This window comes from Pristiophorus japonicus, chromosome 9, assembly GCF_044704955.1.
Source record: "Pristiophorus japonicus isolate sPriJap1 chromosome 9, sPriJap1.hap1, whole genome shotgun sequence".
Classification (NCBI taxonomy): domain Eukaryota; kingdom Metazoa; phylum Chordata; class Chondrichthyes; family Pristiophoridae; genus Pristiophorus; species Pristiophorus japonicus.
In genome coordinates, this window is record NC_091985.1 from 218,598,652 (window position 1) to 218,618,721 (window position 20,070).

Here is a 20,070-nt window from a genome sequence, read left to right on the forward strand (position 1 = left end):
ACTCTAACATTATCAGTAATGTTAGAGTAGGATCACCACCAGTGATGTTAGCGTAGGGTCACCCCCAGTAATGTTAGAGTAGGGTCACCACCAGTGATGTTAGAGTAGGATCACCACCAGTAAAATTGGAGTAGGATAACCAACAATAATAAATAGAGTTATAGAGCAGGAGTCTAAAAAGATCATTAACCATAAAGTGACAGGAAATCCCATTAAAAATAAATTAAACTGTCTATAGAGCAATGTACACATTGTCCACAATAAAACAGGGGAGCTGGAGGCAATGATGCGTCGTGATGAGCTAGACACAGTAGGGATTGGTGAGACATGGCTACAGAATAATCAGGACTGGGAATTAAACATTGCAGGGTATAACATATTTAGAAGAGATCGAGTGGGTAAAAGGGGAAGTGGATTGGCATAACATAATGACAGTAGAAAAAAAAGTGACCTAGTTTCAGCAATACAAAAATAGAATCCACATGGATAGAGATAAAAGATATAAAACAATCAATCACACTAATAGTTGTAGTCGACAAGCACCTAATATTGGAAGTGAGGTGGAGGAAGAAATATGCAGACAAATTATAGAAACTAGTAAAAAAACAGAATAATCATCATGGGGATTTCAACTAACCTGATATTAATTGTACAGAAGAGGTCGGTATTGGGGATAAGGGAATGAGTTCCTATAATGCATACAGGACTGCTTTCTAACCCAATATGTAACAAGCCCAACAAAGGAGGATTCGCTATTGGATCTAGTAATGGGGAATGAACCAGAGCAGATAAGAGAAATAAAATCGGGAGAACATCTATGCAATAATGACCATAATATAATATGCTTTAGGAGTATAATTGAGGACATAAGTATGACAAAAACCAGGGTAACAGATTGCAGAAAAGCTGATTTTGCGGGGCTGTGAGTAGAACTTGGGAAGATAAACTGTGCAACAATATTGGCAAACAACGACGTAGAACAGCAATGAAAACATTTAAAATGGTGTTTAACAGTGCAGAAACAATATATTCCACTAAAAGGAAAGAAAAAACTAAACACAAATGAGATTCCATGGATGAATAAAAAAGGCGGCATATATTAAATAAACTAATCAAACTGAGAGGATAAAACACATAGCTTGGATGGATTGCAGCCACACATTTTTAAAGGGAAGAGATAGCAGAGGCCTTTCTACACATATTGTCTCCCCGGATACATCAGTTGTTGCCACGGTCCACATGAAGGAAGTCTCGGTGTCTGCCTCATGTCTCCACGCACTGTACAGAGGGGACATGTTGTGCTGGGATTGGTAAGCTCCATCCGTCTTGCTTTATTATCTCATAAAATCAGCGGTAGTTCTTTATATTATCGACCCACATCACGGAAAATATTCCAGACCTTGCAAAAGGGGCAGGAAATACCCCTGAGAGAGACCACAATGGGACTGGTGCAGGGAATGAAACCATGTGGTACTGAGAGCTCTCTCAATCTGTGTCTGTGGCCTATGTGCTGCCTTTGGCGGATACTACAGTGGGGTTGGTGTGGGCAATGAATGCATGTGGTACTGGGAGGCTCTCTGAGTCTGTGTCTGAGGCCCATGTGCTACCTTTGGCTGATATTACAATGCCGTCCCAGCATAGTGTTAGAGATGCTGCGTAGATTCAGATTATTGCAGCTTGACTGCAACCAAGTAAACCCAGAAAGTCCACCAGTGGGTGAAAGCCATTTGTTGCGGGCTCTAAAAGTGAACATTCCTCTGCCAGAATCACTGGCCATGGCGGGGAGTGGCTCGCCTTTGCTCAGAGTGATCAGAGATCAATTAATTCGGGAAGAGGGTCTGTGACCAATTGATCCTGGCGCCGAATTTTCATCAATCGACACCGGACCTCAAGGTCCCATTCATAGAAACAAAGAAACATAGAAAATAGGTGCAGGAGTAGGGCACTCGGCCATTCGAGCCTACACCACCATTCAATATGATCATGGCTGATCCTCTACCTCAATTCCACTTTCCTGCACTATCCCCATATCTCTTTATTCCTTTAAGATCCAAAAATATATCGATGCCTGCTTTGAATATACTCAACAAATGAACATCCACAGCCCTCTGGAGTAGAGAATTCCAAAGCTTCACAACCCTCTGAGTGAAGAAATTTCTCCTCATCTCAGTCCTAAATTTCTGAGCCCTTGTTCTGAGACTAAGACCCCTGCTTCTAGACTCCCTAGCCTGGGGGAACATCCTCTGCATTTAACCTATCAAGCCCTGTAAGAATTTTGCTGGTTTCAATGAGATCCCGTCTTATTCCTCAAAACACTAGAGAATGTAGGTCTACACTACTCAATCGCTCCTCACAGGACAATCGCTCATCCCAGGAAACAGTCTGGTGAATCTTCGTTGCACTCCCTCTATGGCAAGTACATTCTTCCTTAGGAAAGGAGATCAAAACTGTGAAAAATACTCCAGATGTGGTCTCACCAGGGCCCTATATAATTGCAGTAAGATGCATTACTCATACTTAAATCATCATGTAATGAAGACCAACATATAATTTGCTCTCTTAATTGCGTGTTGTACCTGCATGTTAACTTTCAGTGATTCTTGTATAAGGACACCCAGGTTCCTCTCAACACCAATTTTCTCGCCATTTAAAAAGTACTGTGCTTCTCTATTTTTCTTAGCAAAGTGAATAATTTCACATTTCTGCACATTATATTCCATTTGCCATGTTCCCACTCATTCACTATATACCCCTTGAAGCCTCTTTGCACCCTCCTCACAACTTGCATTCCACCGAACTTTGTATCATCAGCAAACTTGGATATATAACATTTGGTCCTCTCGCCCAAATCATTGATATATATTGTTATTTGCTGAGGCCCAAGAACAATCCTTGTCGTACTGCACCAGTTACAGCCTGCCAACCTGAAAATTAACTGTTTATTCCTACTCTCTGTTTTCTGTCCATTAACCTATCCTCAATCCATGCTACTATGTTACCCCCAATCCCATGAGCTCTCATTTTGTTTAATAACCTTGTATGGCACCTTATTGAATGCCTTCTGAAAATCCAAATTCAGCACATCTACTAGTTTCCCCTTATCTATTCTGCTAGTTACAACCTCAAAAAACAGATTTGCCAAACATGATTTCCCTTTCATAAAGCCGCGTTGACTTTGCCCAATTTTATTATTCTCTAAGTGCCTGTTACCATGTTGTTAATAATGTAATCGAGCATTTTCCCTACTACTGATGTCAGGCTAACTGGTCTGTAGTTCTCTGTTTTCTCTTTCCTTCCTTTCTTAAATAGCTAGGCTACATTTGCTACCTTCCAATCCATGGGAACCATTCTTGAATCTATGGAATTTTGGAAAATGACAGCCAATGTATCCACTATTTCTTTAGCTGCCTTTTTCAAAACCCTAGGATGTAGGCCAACAGGTCCAGCGAATCTTTTGGCTTTCAGTCCCAATAATTTCTCCAGTACCAGTTTTTTTTACCAATGCCAAATTTTTAAAGTCTCTCTTTCTCGCTAGCTATTTCCCCAAGTTTTTTGGGTCAACTTTCATGTTGACAGACACAAAGTATTTGTTTAATTTATCTGCCATTTCCTTATTCTCCATTATAATGTCTCCTGTCTCCTGTCTCAACCATATTTACTTTTGCTAATCTTTCCTTTTTTATATACCTATCGAAGCTTTTGCAGTTTGTTTTTATGTCTCTCGTTAATTTACTCTCATATTCTACTTTCACTTTCACTGATGTGGGAAGCACAGGTTTAATGGGAAGGTTGTTTTAAAGCACTGTAGCGATGTTGGAAGCCATGTATTAGACTGCCACCATAATTACAAGGCATGATGGGAAGCTTGGCCAAAACAGACAGAAGCATCGTGTCAGCAGTTAATAAGTAACAGTTGCTGTAAAAATGTTTCATGAAAGCTTGTTACAGAGGTAATGGGTAAAGATGAAACCTTGTTACAGAGGCAATGGATAAAATTGAAACCTTGTTATGGAAACAATGGGTAAAGATGAAACCTTGTTTCGGAGGAAATGGTTAAGCGTGAAACCATGTTACAGAGGCAATGGGAAAACATAAGACAGTTGAGGTAAAAGCTTTGATGATTAACAATTGAGCAACTATCAGCATCCTTGTCAACGGTCGTGTTTCACTTCTGCTTAATTATGTATAAATACATTGCCACAACCAATGTAAAGTTGAGAGACTTCAGAACTTGACTTTGGGATGTTGAACACTTTCCCTGCATGCTTGTATTAACGAATTTTCATATCGTAGACTATATGTGACTTTGCGTGATGGTTTCATCATAACAATTGGCACAATTGGCAGGATCCACTGAAAGTCTGGAGATGGAAACCCTGGGAGACCAACAGAAAAGCGAGCAAGTAGAATTAATATACTACCCATAGTTTGGTCTGTCGATCTCCTCAGTGGTTTTGCCAGGCTAACAGGGATTTGCAAACAATATGGAGCCTCGATGACCATGTGCGAGAAGGCAGCCTGCGCTAAAGGGTTATGAGAGTCACAGAAACCTAAGCAAAGGAAGTAACATGACCAGCCTTAAAAATGTCGATGACAAGTCTCATCATAGACTTGCGAGTAACTGGTTCTGGGGTCAGTTATCAAAATGACTGATGCACCAGGGGACCTTCAGGATCGGATAACAGAGTATCTGTTGAGAAAGTGTGATAAGATTAAGGTAAAGATAGAGAAAGGAGGATGGTATCCGAAGAGAAGTCCAAAGTGCCAGAGGGAATGGTGGAATAAGGTAGATAAAGCAATTGTAATACTCTGTCATGCGCATTCAAGAATGTGTAGAGATGGGGAAGAAAGTCATGAAAGAACGAGAAAAGAAAACGAGGAAAAAGAAATAAGAAGAAAATAATTAGAAAAAGAAAACGAAGAACTAAATGAAAAATTAAATGAAGTAAAAAAGGTAAGTGTCAAAAGTGCCACAGTACTAAAAGGGAGATCAGAACCAAGTGACCCAATAATGAAGAGACTATTTTAGGGATGGATATATTAGAAGAGCTGGGTTCCCTATAGATGCAAGGCAGAGGAAGGCTTTCTGGCCAATACACGGGGAAAATAAAACATAAATCAGGACTGAAAGTAAGCCTCAAAAAGGCATAGATAGGTCAGACTTCCATGCAATACTTGGGACATACCATCCAACTGCGGCATAAGGCTATGTTTGTTGACCAACGGACAGCAATCAAAGAAATGCTCAGACTAATTAATGTAAGGAGAGTCAGACAAGTTTCAGGACATTTTAACTATTGCCAGAATTCTATCCCAAGGTTCACATCCTTAGTGGCCCCCATTCAGGATCTCATAAAAGGAGGGAAGCCCCATTACAATCAGTCACCTGGGGACTGGAACAGGACTTGGTATATATGCAAGTGAAGCAAGCCCTGGCCAGTGCCGCAGCTTTGGGGTTGCCCCTATATGAATAAATCGTTCCACCTTTACTGTGATAATGAATGAGATTTTTACAAATCTATATTGGTACAAAAACATGGAGATAGGAAATGACCAGTAGCCTATTACTCCACCCACCAATCACCAGTAGTGGCCAGACTACCTTGATGTGTCACGGCTTTAGATTGTGCCGCCTGGGCAGTTCGCGTCAGTGAGCCAGACGTGAGGGTCGGACAAACCATATTACACACCCATCATACTTTAGTGGAACTATTGAACACAGAAAAGTTGAGGGCAGCCTGGGAAGCAGTGCTCACTCCCAAAGATAAATGCGTTCAAATTATTCAAGACCTTGGGGTGAACCCTGCAACATGAGTTTTGACTCAAGGGACAGAGCATAAGTGTGAGTCAGTAGTAGAAGAAGAGGAGAGTTGTGAGATGGAGGTTACACCATTGGAAGGATCCATTTCAGGTTCTCATTACTAGTGATACGCGTGTATGCATAGACATGGGAGGAGGGCATCATTGGAAACACTGGTCATAGGTAAAACCGTTTGAAATGGAATCAAAATCTGTTTCAGACAATAGGAGGGCCACCAGCGATGCCATAATTATTTTGTTGCAGATAAAGGATACGGTGACTGAACATCATCCTGGAAGAACTTGGGATCCTCCTCCTGGTATTCCACGGAAGATGTCCAAAGCAAACACTGGATCCAAAGAATGAGTTTGTTTTAGTCCCGACAGGGAATGTAATGTATGATAACGTACACCGTGATTTGGTACCCGTGGTTCTAGACTTGACAGCATAGGTCTTCCCCGGTAGCACTCTAATAAAACCCAGAAGCTGTCCCAAAAACTAAGCAGACAAGTTCTAGAACAAGAGGTTAAAGGGAACAGCCGTGCCCCGGGCCAAGACTACAAATTGCGAACAGGAGAGCTACGCTTAATGATGTGGTGGCCATATTTAACACTGGAACCTCAATAGTTAATATGATTGATTTAGTAACCCTGTAAAATTAGAGACCTTGGCTCCAGAATTAAATAAATTCCAAGGGAGCAGCATCAGAACCAGGACTCCCAATTGACTGAAGATCAGGTCCTTACTGGTCAGCTTCAGGTCATGGCTACTGCCAAACCATGAATAACATTTTTAAGGAGGACCATACAGCCTCTGACGATGCTGCAAGGAATGATGTTTATAGCACATTTGGAAATTAGGTGATAGAACAGACCAGGAAAAAATTAGCGCAGATAATGGAAGGTGAGGTGCCCTTATGGATTAGCAATGAGCAATTGGCTAATCTATCCCGTCAAAGGGAAACTATCCCAGGATGCCAAATCAGGAGAATGGTGTGGGTATACCCTACCCAAACTGAATGTAAAGTGAACGGTGGCAGTCTGCTGGGACTGGTACTTGCAATACCAGTGATTGTACTGGAACAGAGCCTCGAGAGGTATATCGAGTCCAAAACATCAGAATCATGAAGTGAAATACATACATAACGTACCATGAGACATTGCCCTATGCAGTAACATATAGACATTGTTTAGTGGGAACCAAGTTGCAAGGTTGTGCCATCCAACAATTTGCTCTCAGAAAATGAGTTTTGACCTAATTGCGGCCTGTGGATTTAAAATATTAAAGAATGGGATCAACTGTACTATAGAGGCCATTAGAGCCGGTTTAACAGCAACACGGATTGCTTATGTCAACAAAGGAGAGTACAGTGTAACTACTAACCAGAAAACTTTTGAGTACAGATGCCAGATCTGTGAGATCCCCAGCCCGCTGTTCTGTTTCACCGCAGAAGTACCGGTGAGGATTGGATGAGAAGAACTGATCAATATACACAGATGAGAGTCCACTTCAATCCAGGTGTCTGAAGGCAGCAAGAAAGAACTAGCAAACTACATCAACAAATTTGGGTACGATGCCAGAACACATGGTGGAGCTACAGAAAAAGACTGCCGAGTCCCAGAAGAGGTAGTACACACTCCAGCAACAGAACAAGGTCACCACTTGGTGGGATGACTTATGGTATTTGGGGCTGAACATTCAGATCCATCTGTGGATACACATAACATTGCATGTGTTAGTGGTTATTCAATTGTTGATTGCTGTATATCTCGTTCATGACATCTGTGGGTGGGCCCGGTGAAGGAAAGCAAAAATATTGGCGAAAACAATAACCTGAGGAAGGGAAGGAGGGAAAAGCACATCTCTCAAACCAGGCCCATATCAAACTACTTATAGCAATCCAAAAAGGGTGGGGCATTATGCAGCTAGAGATAGGGAATACGTAATGGTAGTTTAAACCCAGACATAGCCAGGTCATTAGGACACTGGGATGCCGCAAGAGGTTCAATAGTCAGGATGCAACACTCGTGGCTATCCAGAGGATCCCTGGATATGAATCCATAGGTAGAACATCTGGGTCTGGCTGTTGGGCACAGAAAGGATTGGTGACCAGGGTCACGGGAGGGATTGATGTGGGAAGCAGATAGTTAATGGGAATGTTGTTTTAAAACACTGTAGCTATGTTGGAAGTCACATATTAGACTGCCCCCATAATTACAAAGCATGATGGGAAGCTTAGACAAATGTCAAAAGCATTAGGTCAGCAGTTAATAAGTAACAGTTGGTATAAAGATATTTCATAATACCTTGTTACAGAAACAATGGGTAAAGATGAAACCTTGTCACAGAGGCAATGGGTAAAGATGAATGCTTGTTACAGAGACAATGGGTAAAATGAAACGTTGTTACACAGACAATGGGTAAAGATGAAACCGTGTTACACAGAGAATGGGTAAAGATGAATCCTTGTTATACAGACAATGGGTAAAGATGATTCTTGTTATATAGACAATGGGTAAAGATAATTCTTGTTATATAGACAATGGGTAAAGATGAATCCTTGTTATACAGACAATGGGTAAAGATGATTCTTGTTATATAGACAATGGGTAAAGATGATTCTTGTTATTTATAGACAATGGGTAAAGATGATTCTTGTTACACAGACAATGGGTAAAGATGATTCTTGTTACACAGACAATGGGTAAAGATGATTCTTGTTATATAGACAATGGGTAAAGATGAATCCTTGTTATACAGACAATGGGTAAAGATGATTCTTGTTATATAGACAATGGGTAAAGATGATTCTTGTTATACAGACAATGGGTAAAGATGAAACCTTGCTGCACAGACAATTGGTAAAGATGAAAGCTTGTTGCACTGACAATGGGTAAAGATGAAAGCTTGTTGCACTGACAATGGGTAAAGATGATTCTTGTTATACAGACAATGGGTAAAGATGATTCTTGTTATATAGACAATGGGTAAAGATGATTCTTGTTATACAGACAATGGGTAAAGATGAAACCTTGCTGCACAGACAATTGGTAAAGATGAAAGCTTGTTGCACTGACAATGGGTAAAGATGAAACCTTGTTACACAGACAATGGGTAAAGATGATTCTTGTTATATAGACAATGGGTGAAGATGATTCTTGTTATATAGACAATGGGTAAAGATGAATCTTGTTATACAGACAATGGGTAAAGATGATTCTTGTTATACAGACAATGGGTGAAGATGATTCTTGTTATATAGACAATGGGTAAAGATGATTCTTGTTATATCGACAATGGGTAAAGATGATTCTTGTTATATAGATAATGGGTAAGGATGATTCTTGTTGTATAGACAATGGGTAAAGATGAATCTTGTTATACAGACAATGGGTAAAGATGATTCTTGTTATACAGACAATGGGTAAAGATGATTCTTGCTGTATAGACAATGGGTAAAGATGAAACCTTGTTCGAGGAACAACGGGCAAAGATGAAATCTTGTTACAGGGACAATGGGTAAAGATGAAACTTTGCTACACAGACAATGGCTAAAGATGATTCTTGTTATATAGACAATGGGTAAAGATGATTCTTGTTATATAGACAATGGGTAAGGATGATTCTTGTTGTATAGACAATGGGTAAAGATGATTCTTGTTACACAGACAATGGGTAAAGATGAAACCTTGTTCGAGGAACAACGGGCAAAGATGAAATCTTGTTACAGGGACAATGGGTCAAGATGAAACTTTGCTACACAGACAATGGGTAAAGATGATTCTTGTTACACAGGCAATGGGTAAAGATGATTCTTGTTGCATAGACAATGGGTAAAGATGATTCTTGTTACACAGACAATGGGTAAAGATGAAATCTTGTTGCACTGACAATGGGTAAAGATGAAAACTTGTTGCGGAGACAATGGGTAAAGATGAAAACTTGTTGCGGAGACAATGGGTAAAGATGAAAACTTGTTACACAGGCAATGGGTAAAGATGATTCTTGTTGCATAGACAATGGGTAAAGATGATTCTTGTTATACAGACAATGGGTAAAGATGATTCTTGTTATATAGACAATGGGTGAAGATGATTCTTGTTATATAGACAATGGGTAAAGATGATTCTTGTTATACAGACAATGGGTAAAGATGATTCTTGTTATACAGACAATGGGTAAAGATGATTCTTGTTATATAGACAATGGGTAAAGATGATTCTTGTTACACAGACAATGGGTAAAGATGATTCTTGTTATATTGACAATGGGTGAAGATGATTCTTGTTATATAGACAATGGATAAAAATGCTTCTTGTTATATTGACAATGGGTAAAGATGATTCTTGTTATATAGACAATGGGTAAGGATGATTCTTGTTGTATAGACAATGGGTAAAGATGATTCTTGTTGTATAGACAATGGGTAAAGATGATTCTTGTTATACAGACAATGGGTAAAGATGATTCTTGTTGTATAGACAATGGGTAAAGATGATTCTTGCTGTATAGACAATGGGTAAAGATGAAACCTTGTTCGAGGAACAACGGGCAAAGATGAAATCTTGTTACAGGGACAATGGGTAAAGATGAAACTTTGCTACACAGACAATGGGTAAAGATGATTCTTGTTATATAGACAATGGGTAAAGATGATTCTTGTTATATAGACAATGGGTAAAGATGATTCTTGTTGTATAGACAATGGGTAAAGATGATTCTTGTTATACAGACAATGGGTAAAGATGATTCTTGTTGTATAGACAATGGGTAAAGATGATTCTTGCTGTATAGACAATGGGTAAAGATGATTCTTGCTGTATAGACAATGGGTAAAGATGAAACCTTGTTCGAGGAACAACGGGCAAAGATGAAATCTTGTTACAGGGACAATGGGTAAAGATGAAACTTTGCTACACAGACAATGGGTAAAGATGATTCTTGTTGTATAGACAATGGGTAAAGATGATTCTTGTTACACAGACAATGGGTAAAGATGAAACCTTGTTCGAGGAACAACGGGCAAAGATGAAATCTTGTTACAGGGACAATGGGTCAAGATGAAACTTTGCTACACAGACAATGGGTAAAGATGATTCTTGTTACACAGGCAATGGGTAAAGATGATTCTTGTTGCATAGACAATGGGTAAAGATGATTCTTGTTACACAGACAATGGGTAAAGATGAAATCTTGTTGCACTGACAATGGGTAAAGATGAAAACTTGTTGCGGAGACAATGGGTAAAGATGAAAACTTGTTACACAGGCAATGGGTAAAGATGATTCTTGTTGCATAGACAATGGATAAAGATGATTCTTGTTATACAGACAATGGGTAAAGATGATTCTTGTTATATAGACAATGGGTAAAGATGATTCTTGTTATATAGACAATGGGTAAAGATGATTCTTGTTACACAGACAATTGGTAAAGATGATTCTTGTTATATAGACAATGGATAAAAATGCTTCTTGTTATATTGACAATGGGTAAAGATGATTCTTGTTATATAGACAATGGGTAAGGATGATTCTTGTTGTATAGACAATGGGTAAAGATGATTCTTGTTGTATAGACAATGGGTAAAGATGATTCTTGTTATACAGACAATGGGTAAAGATGATTCTTGTTGTATAGACAATGGGTAAAGATGATTCTTGCTGTATAGACAATGGGTAAAGATGAAACCTTGTTCGAGGAACAACGGGCAAAGATGAAATCTTGTTACAGGGACAATGGGTAAAGATGAAACTTTGCTACACAGACAATGGGTAAAGATGATTCTTGTTGTATAGACAATGGGTAAAGATGATTCTTGTTGTATAGACAATGGGTAAAGATGATTCTTGTTATACAGACAATGGGTAAAGATGATTCTTGTTGTATAGACAATGGGTAAAGATGAAACTTTGCTACACAGACAATGGGTAAAGATGATTCTTGTTATATAGACAATGGGTAAAGATGATTCTTGTTGTATAGACAATGGGTAAAGATGATTCTTGTTATACAGACAATGGGTAAAGATGATTCTTGTTGTATAGACAATGGGTAAAGATGATTCTTGCTGTATAGACAATGGGTAAAGATGAAACCTTGTTCGAGGAACAACGGGCAAAGATGAAATCTTGTTACAGGGACAATGGGTAAAGATGAAACTTTGCTACACAGACAATGGGTAAAGATGATTCTTGTTGTATAGACAATGGGTAAAGATGATTCTTGTTACACAGACAATGGGTAAAGATGAAACCTTGTTCGAGGAACAACGGGCAAAGATGAAATCTTGTTACAGGGACAATGGGTCAAGATGAAACTTTGCTACACAGACAATGGGTAAAGATGATTCTTGTTACACAGGCAATGGGTAAAGATGATTCTTGTTGCATAGACAATGGGTAAAGATGATTCTTGTTACACATACAATGGGTAAAGATGAAATCTTGTTGCACTGACAATGGGTAAAGATGAAAACTTGTTGCGGAGACAATGGGTAAAGATGAAAACTTGTTACACAGGCAATGGGTAAAGATGATTCTTGTTGCATAGACAATGGATAAAGATGATTCTTGTTATACAGACAATGGGTAAAGATGATTCTTGTTATATAGACAATGGGTGAAGATAATTCTTGTTATACAGACAATGGGTAAAGATGATTCTTGTTATACAGACAATGGGTAAAGATGATTCTTGTTATATAGACAATGGGTGAAGATGATTCTTGTTATACAGACAATGGGTAAAGATGATTCTTGTTATATAGACAATGGGTAAAGATGATTCTTGTTACACAGACAATTGGTAAAGATGATTCTTGTTATATAGACAATGGATAAAAATGCTTCTTGTTATATTGACAATGGGTAAAGATGATTCTTGTTATATAGACAATGGGTAAGGATGATTCTTGTTGTATAGACAATGGGTAAAGATGATTCTTGTTGTATAGACAATGGGTAAAGATGATTCTTGTTATACAGACAATGGGTAAAGATGATTCTTGTTGTATAGACAATGGGTAAAGATGATTCTTGCTGTATAGACAATGGGTAAAGATGAAACCTTGTTCGAGGAACAACGGGCAAAGATGAAATCTTGTTACAGGGACAATGGGTAAAGATGAAACTTTGCTACACAGACAATGGGTAAAGATGATTCTTGTTATATAGACAATGGGTAAAGATGATTCTTGTTATATAGACAATGGGTAAGGATGATTCTTGTTGTATAGACAATGGGTAAAGATGATTCTTGTTACACAGACAATGGGTAAAGATGAAACCTTGTTCGAGGAACAACGGGCAAAGATGAAATCTTGTTACAGGGACAATGGGTCAAGATGAAACTTTGCTACACAGACAATGGGTAAAGATGATTCTTGTTACACAGGCAATGGGTAAAGATGATTCTTGTTGCATAGACAATGGGTAAAGATGATTCTTGTTACACAGACAATGGGTAAAGATGAAATCTTGTTGCACTGACAATGGGTAAAGATGAAAACTTGTTGCGGAGACAATGGGTAAAGATGAAAACTTGTTACACAGGCAATGAGTAAAGATGATTCTTGTTGCATAGACAATGGGTAAAGATGATTCTTGTTATACAGACAATGGGTAAAGATGATTCTTGTTATACAGACAATGGGTAAAGATGAAACCTTGCTCGAGGAACAACGGGCAAAGATGAAATCTTGTTACAGGGACAATGGGTAAAGATGAAACCTTGTTACACAGTCAATGGGTAAAGATGAAACCTTGCTACACAGACAATGGGTAAAGATGAAACCTTGTTAGAGGGACAATAGGTAAAGATGATACCTTGCTCCACAGACAATGGGTAAAGATGAAACTTGTTACAGGGACAATGAGTAAAGATGGGGACGAATGTCAAAGAACGAGAAAAGAAAATGAGGAAAAATAAATAAGAAAATAATTAGAAAAAGGAAACGAAGTACTTAATGAAAAATTAAATTCAGTAAAATGTGAAAAAGGCACCGCAGTACTAAAAGGAAGATCAGAACCAAGTGCCCCAATAATGAAGAAATTATTTTAGGGATGGATGTATTAGAAGAGCTGGGTTCCATATAGACGCAAGGCAGAGATAGGCTATCTGGCCAATTACCACGGGGAACATGAAACGTAAATCAGGACTGCAAGTAAGCCTCAAAAAGACACAGATAGGTCAGACTTCCATGCAATACTTGGGACATACCATCCAACAGCGGCATAGGGCTATGTCTGTTGACCAACGGACAGCAAAGAAATGTTCATGCCAATTAATGTAAGGGGAGTCAGGCAAGTTTCAGAACTTTTTAACTATTGCCGGATTTCTATCCCAAGGTTCACATCCTTAGTGGCCCCCATTCAGGATCTCATAAAAGGAGGGAAGCCCCATTACAACCAGCCACCTGGGGACCAGAACAGGACTTGGTATATATGCAAGTGAAGCAAGCCCTGACCAGTGCCCCAGCTTTGGGGTTGCGCGATACGAATAAATCGTTCCACCTCTACTGTGATAATGAATGAGATTTTTACAATGCTATACTGGTACAAGAACATGGAAATAGGAAATGACCAGTAGCCTATTACTCCACCCACCAATCACCGGTAGTGGCTGGACTACCTTGATGTGTAGCAGCCTTAGATTGTGCCACCTGGGCAGTTCGTGTCAGTGAGCCAGTTTTGAAGGTCGGACAGACCATATTACACACCCAGCATACTTTAGTAGAACTATTGAACACAGGAAAGTTGAGGGTAGCCTGGGAAGCAGTGCTTACTCCCAAAGATAAATCCGTTTAAATTATTCAAGACCTTGGGGTGAACCCTACAACTGGAGTTTTGACTTAAGGGACAGGGCTTAAGTGTGAGTCAGTAGTACAAGAAGAGGAGAGTTGTGAGGTGGAGGTTACACCATTGGAAGGATCCATTTCAGGTTCTCATCACTCGTGAAATGTGTGTATGCTTAGACATGAGAGAAGGGCGTTGCTGGAAACACTGGTCACAGTTAAAACCATTTGAAATGGAATGAAAATCTGTTTCAGACAGAAGGAGGGCCACCAGCCAATGCCATAATTATTTTGTTGCAGATAAAGGATACGACGACTGAACATCATCCTGGAAGAACTTGGGATCCTCCTCCTGGTATTCCAGGGAAGATGCCTAAAGCAAACTTTGGAACCGAAAAATGGATTGGTTTTGGTCCCAACAGGAAATGTAATGTATGATAACGTACACCATGATTTGGCACCCATGATACTAGACTTGACAAGCATAGGACTTCCCCAGTGGTGCTCAAATAAAACCCAAAAGCAGTCTCAAAAACTAAGCAGACAAGTTCTGGAACAAGGGGTTAAAGGGAACGGCCGTGCCCCAGGCCAACACTACAAACGGCGAACAGGAGAGATATGCTTAATAATGTGGTGGCCATATTTAACACTGGAACCTCAATAGCTAATACGATTGATTTCGCAACCCAGGACAGAAATATTCTGGGCTCCAGAATTAAAGAAATTCTATGGGAGAAGAATCAGAACCAGGACTCCCAATTGACTGAGGATCAGGTCCTTACCGGTCAGCTTCAGGACATGGCTACTGTTCTCGAGGCACATGCCCAAACCATGAATAAAATTATTAAGGAAGACCAGAAGGCCTCTGAGGATACTGCAAGGAATGATGCTTATAGCACATTTGGAAATTGTGTAATGCACAAACCAGGAAAAATTTTGCCCAGATAATGAAAGGTGAGGTGCCCTTATGGATTAGCAATGAGCAATTGGCTAATCTATCCCATCAAAGGGAAACTATCCCAGGATGCCAACTCAAGGGAATGGTGTGGGTATACCCCACCCAAACTGAATGTAAAGTGAACGGTGGCAGTCTGCTGGGACTGGTACTTGCAATACCAATGATTGTACTGGAACAGAGCCTCGAGAGGTATATTGAGTCCAAAACATCGGAATAATTTAGGGAAATACATACATAACGTACCATGAGACATTACCTTATGCAGTAACATATGGACATAGTTTAGTGGGAACCAAGTTGCAAGGTTGTGCCACCAATCAGGGAACAACAACTTGCCCTCAGAAAATGAGTTTTGACCCAATTACAGCCTGTGGATTTAAAATATTAAAGAATGGGATCAACTGTATTATAGAGGCCATTAGAGCCGGTTTAACAGCAACGTGGGTTACTTATGTCAACAAAGGAGAGTACAGTGTAACTACTAACCAGAAAACTTTTGAGTACACAGACCAGATCTGTGAGATCCCCAGCCCGGTGTTCTGTTTCACCCCAGAGGTACCGGTGAGGATTGGATAAGAAGAACTGATCAATATACACAGACGAGAGTCCACTTCATTCCAGGTGTCTGAAGGCATGAAGAAAGAACAACCAAACTACATCAGCAAATTTGGGTACGATGCCAGAACTCATGGTGGAGCTACGGAAAAAGATTGCCGAGTCCCAGAAGAGGTAGTACGCACTCCAGCAACAGAACAAGGTCACCACTTGGTGGGATGACTTATGGGACTGGGGGCTGAACATTCAGATCCATCTGTAGATCCACGTAACATTTCATGCGTTAGTGGTGATTCAATTGTCGATTGCTGTATATCTCCTTCATGACATCTGTGGATGGGCCCGGTGAAGGAAAGCCAAAATATTGGCTAAAGCAATAAACTGAGTAAGGGAAGGAGGGAAAAGCACACCTCTCAAACCAGGCCTGTATCAAAAGTATTTAGAGCAATCCAAGAAAGGAAAGGCATTATGCAGCTAGAGATAGGGTATACATAATGGTAGTTTAAACCCAAACATAGCCAGGTCAGTAGGACACTGGTGATGCCGCAAGAGGTTCAATAGTCAGGATGCAACACTTGTGGCTGTCCAGAGGATCCCTGGATATGAAACCATAGGTAGAACATCTGGGTGTGGCTGTTGGGCATGGAAAGGATTCCTGAGCAGGGTCACGGAGGGATTGATGTGGGAAGCACATGGTTAATGGGAATGTTGTTTTAAAACACTGTAGCTACATTGGAAGCCATATATTAGACTGCCACCATAATTACAAGGCATGATGGGAAGCTTGGCCAAATGACACAAGCATCAGGTCAGCAGTTAATAAGTAACAGTTGGTATAAAGACGTTTCATGATATCTTGTTACAGAGGCAATGGGTAAAGATGAAACCTTGTTACCGAGGCAATGGGTAAAGATGAAACCTTGTTATAAAGACAATGGGTAAAGATGGAACCTTGTTACAGAGATAATGGGTAAAGATGAAACCTTGTTACAGAGGCAATGGGTAAAGATGAAACCTTGTTACAGAGATAATGGGTAAAGATGGAACCTTGTTACAGAGACAATGGGTAAAGATGGAACCTTGTTATAGAGACAATGGGTAAAGATGGAACCTTGTTATAGAGACAATGGGTAAAGATGAAACCTTGTTACAGAGATAATGGGTAAAGATGAAACCTTGTTACAGAGATAATGGGTAAAGATGAAACCTTGTTACAGAGGCAATGGGTAAAGATGGAACCTTGTTATAGAGACAATGGGTAAAGATGGAACCTTGTTATAGAGACAATGGGTAAAGATGAAACCTTGTTACAGAGACAATGGGTAAAGATGGAACCTTGTTATAGAGACAATGGGTAAAGATGGAACCTTGTTACAGAGACAATGGGTAAAGATGAAACCTTGTTACAGAGACAATGGGTAAAGATGAAACCTTGTTACAGAGACAATGGGTAAAGATGAAACCTTGTTACAGAGACAATGGGTAAAGATTAAACCTTGTTACAGAGGCAATGGGTAAAGATGAAACCTTGTTACAGAGACAATGGGTAAAGATTAAACCTTGTTACAGAGACAATGGTTAAAGATGAAACCTTGTTACACAGACAATGGGTAAAGATGAAACCTTGTTACAGAGACAATGGGTAAAGATTAAACCTTGTTACAGAGACAATGGTTAAAGATGAAACCTTGTTACAGAGACAATGGGTAAAGATGAAACTTTATTCGAGGCAATGGGCAAACCCAAGACAGTTGAGGTAACAGCATACATCTGCTAAAACTTACTTGATTAACAATTGAGCAACTGTCAGCATCCTTTTCAACGACTGAGTTTCACTTCCACTTGATTATGTATAAATACATTGCCACAACCACTGTAAAGTTGAGAGACTTCGGGACGCCGAACGCTCTCCTCTGCATACTTGCATTAAATAACTCTCGTATTGTGGATGATAAGTGACTTGAGTGATGTTTTTCCCACAACACCCTTGTTTATCAATTTCTTGGTCCTCCTTTGCTGAATTCTAAAATCTTCAATCCTCAAGCTTACTTCTCTTTTTGGCAACATTATACCTTTCATCTAACACTAACTTTAACTTCTCTTGTTAGACACGGTTGGATCACTTTTCCTGTGGGGTTTTTGTGCATTAAAGGAATATAATTTGGTTGTAAATTATGTATTAATGCTAGCTATTGCTTTACTACCGCTATAGCTTTTAATGTAGTTCCCCAATCTACTTTAGCCAGATTCCCCTTATACCCACATAGTTTCCTTTGTTTAGATTTAAGACCCTAGTTTTGGATTTAAATAAATCACTTTCAAACTTAATGTAAAATTCTATCATATTATGGTCACTCTTCCCTATGGGTCCCTTTACTACAAGGTTATAAATTAACCGTTTCTTATTGCACAATACTAGATCTAAAATAGCCGGTTCTCTAGTTGGTTCCTCAACATGCTGATCTGGAAAAATTTCTTGTATACCTTCCATGAATTCATCCTCCATGCTATTACTGTAAATTTGGTTTGCCCAGTCTATATGCAGGTTAAAGTCCCCCATGATTATTGTATTACCTTTGTTTTATGCACCACCAATTTCCTGATTTATACAGTGCCACTACAATTTGGTGGCCATCAATGTTTCCTACTCTTTGCTGTTTTGTAGCTCCACCTAAACTGATTCTTCTACTTGATTTTATGAGCCAAGGTCCTTTCCCTCTGTCTTTATCCCATTCTTTATTATAAGGGCTACTCCTCCTCCTTTTCCATTTTGCTCTCTTCTAAAAGTTACGTATCCTGGAATATTTGGTTCCCAACCATAGTCACTTTGCTACTATGTCTCTGCAATTGCTGTTAGATCAAACCTATTAATTTCTATCTGCGCTATTAATTAATCTATTTTGTTATGAATACTTTGTGTATTCAGATATAATGCCTTTAGCTTTGACTTTTTCTATTTTTCCCTGGTCACCTGAGTCAGTAATAACCTATTACCTTTGTTACTCTGTCTCTTCCTTCAACACTCTGCTTACTTTTACCCAAAACTCTGCTCTATTCTAGAGCCCTGACCTATCTCATTAATTTTACTCATATCTAAACCGTGCTGTATACTTTCATGTATCCTCCTCCTCCGTGCCCTCTTCCCCCCACCCACCTTCATTGTTTTAAAGCCATGTTAACTGCCCTAGTTATTCCATTCGCCACAACACTGGTTTCTGCCCAATTCAAGTGGAGCCCATCCCAGCAGAACAGCTTCCTTGTACCCCATGAAGCAAAACCCCTGCCTCCCACACCACATTTAACATTCCAATCTGCTTATCCCTACACCAATTGGTGTATGGCTCATGTAACAATCCAAAGATTATTATCTTTGAGGTTCAGCTTTATCATTTGGACCCAAACCTCTCAAAACTCTTTCAGCAGAACCTCATTCCTAGCTCTACATATGTCGTTAGTTTCTACATTGTCCACAACTGGATCCTCCCCTTCCCACCCCAAAGTTCTGACTCTGAGCTGCCCCAGAGAGAGGGCAGTGTGTGATGTCCCTGTTGGGTGCAGCATGTTCAGTATCTGACCCTGAGCTGCCCTCATTCCTCCTGCTCTCGGGGGCAGTCACACTCCTCTCAGTCACAAATTGGAGGAACAGTATCATCTACTGGACAGCGGCGGTATTTCAAGGCAATCATGTCCGGCTCCATCCCAGAGAAATCAAAAACCAACCTGCAGATTCAATTAATTTTATCAATGGTTCAACAAAGTTTAGCTCCATTTGTTGCAGCTTTCAGTAAATGAAGCCCTTTAAACAGTGAAGTATGGATGCAAACACAATCAGCATTATTTTTATCTGACCCTTTTTCCATTGACTAATTGGTCCAATATCCAGAATATTAAACAGTCCCTTTATAGGGGTAATCAATATCAGCAGAAAGAAACCTCAGCTGTCAGAACGAATCAGTCTGGGAT

The 20,070-nt window shown here is 39.7% G+C and overlaps 1 pseudogene; it reads right to left on the bottom strand.

Annotated features, from left to right (window-relative positions):
• The window catches only part of LOC139273708 (zinc finger protein 721-like), a 494,469-nt pseudogene that overhangs the window by 255,984 nt on the left and 218,415 nt on the right, over positions 1-20,070 (bottom strand).